The sequence below is a fragment of the Enhydra lutris genome, unplaced genomic scaffold (assembly GCF_002288905.1).
Source record: "Enhydra lutris kenyoni isolate GAN:26980312 unplaced genomic scaffold, ASM228890v2 scaffoldscaffold41, whole genome shotgun sequence".
NCBI classification, from domain to species: Eukaryota; Metazoa; Chordata; class Mammalia; order Carnivora; family Mustelidae; genus Enhydra; species Enhydra lutris.
This window is the reverse complement of record NW_019154125.1, coordinates 1,084,346-1,087,168: the sequence shown is the minus strand read 5'-3', so window position 1 is coordinate 1,087,168 and position 2,823 is coordinate 1,084,346.

Genomic DNA, 2,823 nt, shown 5'->3' with positions numbered 1-2,823 from the left:
GGGGGGCTCCAAGACCCACTGAGTACTATGACTCAGGTTTGTTCTCATTGGTTGTCTGCCCATGCTATGCCAGTTGTTAAAAATTTGTACTCTCTCCCAGAGACTAATAACCTTAAAAATAAAACTGCCAGTTATTTTACTAGCAAATATGGGTTTATTAAGGACTAGCAGAAAACTGCAATCTAGGACAGAGAAACTACATCAAAACCATAGATAAGTCCAGGAAACAAAGTAGAGGAATGCTCTTTTCTAGAGGAAGTGGGAGGTTGATAGGGCTGTTAGAAAGGACAAGCCCATTGGAGTAAACTGGGGGTTTCAAGTATAGTGGCTTCCCAGTGGCTGAGTTACGTCTGTCTCTCACTGGCTGGGCTGTTGCCTGGAGAAGAAGAAAGCTTTCCTTTCTCTTGCTGGGGTAGTCAAGTAGGAGCCACATGCAAAATCCACCTTTTCCTATTGGATTAGCAATAGATGAAGAGTGAAAGTGTGTGACAGCTCCCCATGCTGACTCCATTTTAGTGAGATTTCCTTAATTCATTTTCACAAGATAATGAGTTTGGGTGTGCCTGTCTTGTAAGTTGAGGCATAGACCACATAATCATAAGGTGAGCTAAGGTCTGGAAGGATAACCCTTTTAACAGTGTAAACTGTTTTCAATCCTTTATTCCCCCAAGGAATGGAAGAAAGGTTTTCTTAGGAACCTGGACATGAGGTGAAAGGAGGGGATTAAGGACGCTAATGCGGGAGCAAATTCAGGCTACTTTCTCTACTTTGTCTAGAGTTCTGCTTATCCCCCATCAGTATTTTAGATACCTCAGATTCAAAGTGCAATGCTCCCCTGAAGCAAGCATCCTCCATCAAGAAGAAAAGAAATGGCCACTGCAGGTATTTCTGCAGGGTCTCCCTTGCCAGTGCTCTATAGCGTGGATACCTAGATATGTGGGATGGTAGGTAGGAGCATCAGATTCAAAACTGGAAGCCTGATTCTTTTTTTTTTTTTTTTAAGATTTTGATTATTTATTTGACAGAGAGAGATCACAGTAGACAGAGAGGCAGGCAGAGAAAGAGAGGGAAGCACGCTCCCCACCGAGCAGAGAGCCCAATGCGGGACTCGATCCCAGGACCCTGAGATCATGACCTGATCCAAAGGCAGCAGCTTAACCCACTGAGCCACCCAGGCACCCCTGGAAACCTGATTCTTAAGACTCAACTCCACAATGATTTGCAGTATGCTTCTCTCTCTCTCTCTCTCTCTCTCTCTCTGTGTGTGTGTGTGTGTGTGTGTGATTGATCAAACTGCCCGAGTTATTTTGCGCCTCCATTGTTGTTCATCTGTGAAATATGGATTAAGTTACCTGCATGGTGGACCTCACAGGCTGATGAAAGATCAGAAGAGAGCTGGTGCACAAAAAGGCTTTATAAATTGTGAATTGCTTTTCTAACATATGGTGTTATGCTAATCCAACCCATTCAGAAAGAAGCAGAGCAGGGAGTGAGAAGTGACTTAGGAAGCTCAAGACAGGAATGAGGGCTGAAGAGCTAGTCAGCAACCTAAAATAGAATCGTTTGCAGAGCCTGGGGCCAGACTGCAGGGCCAGGCCCGTCAGCAGCTGGCAGGCAAGAACTCCAGGCTGGCAGGGGCCCAGGCTACCTGCTCTCCGGGTGTGGCCTGCGGGGTCAGTGCCTACAGCCGGAGATGGCTGCCCACGGGCCAGCTCAGTGCCGGCCAACGGCCACTGGCCTCCAGGCAGGAAGTGGAGGGCAGGAATTCACAGTGAAATCACTGTGAATTCAAACAGCTCTCCCTCTCTAGATGTCCCCTTGCTGCCAAATGCTGCCCTGGCCTCTTGCCCATATTCCCTACCAGCGAAATTAGACTGCAAATGAAATCTACAAAGCACGTTGGCCCAGGAAAGCACAGGGCCTGCCCATGTCCTCCTGCTCCTGGAGGGAAGCTAGCCCCTGCCCATCCTGTCTGGCCGAGCTCCAGCCCTTTCATTCTGAGGCAGGTAACAGACACCTGTATCCACGGGACTAAAGACGAAAGAACTACTGAGGCATTGGGGTTTGGATGCAAGCTGACCTGCTTGGGCGTAACTAGGCAGGGATTTGATGTTTCACAAACAAATACTGCTCCAAGGCATTCCTGCTGCTTGCTCTGGCCAAGGAAAGCAAGGTAATAGCTCAAGGAACGGTGACCTCATCAGCAAAGCAGGCTCCCCAGTCTCTCACACAAACCCCACAGCCCCAAAGGACCCAGGAGACTGTTTGTCATGAAAAGTCCCAGAGTGGACTGCCCTGTAGGGTGAGCAGGTGGCCAGTCTGGAAGTGGGCTGGGAGCAGGGAGGAAGCTTTTTTCCTGCTGTCTGGAGAAACCACCATTTCAGGGCAGAGGGGTAGAGGATGGAGGCTGGAGGTGGGAGTGCGGGGGAGCATTTCCACCTCAGGGTCCTCCCTGCCACAACATAAAGAAACCAAAACAAAGCCAAGGCTATTTGTCATTTCGGCTCTCTCTCGGGGCCCTGGCCAGGATCTGAGCCATCAGCGAGCTTCTGGGGAGCCAGGTGCTGCTGAGACCATTTAGCCTGGTCCTGTTTCCCTCTCCCGCCTGCTACTCTGTTTGCGTCTGGGGAGCCAGGTGCTGCTGAGACCATTTAGCCTGGTCCTGTTTCCCTCTCCCACCTGCTACTCTGTTTGCCCTCGGGATGTGGGGAGAGGTGGAGATTGGGGAAAGAAGTAGGAAGGGGAAAGGAAAAGGGATGCCTGGCTGCTCTGACTCTTTATTCTCTACTCCTCCAGCCTGAGGAGAGGAAGGGCAGAAAGCCA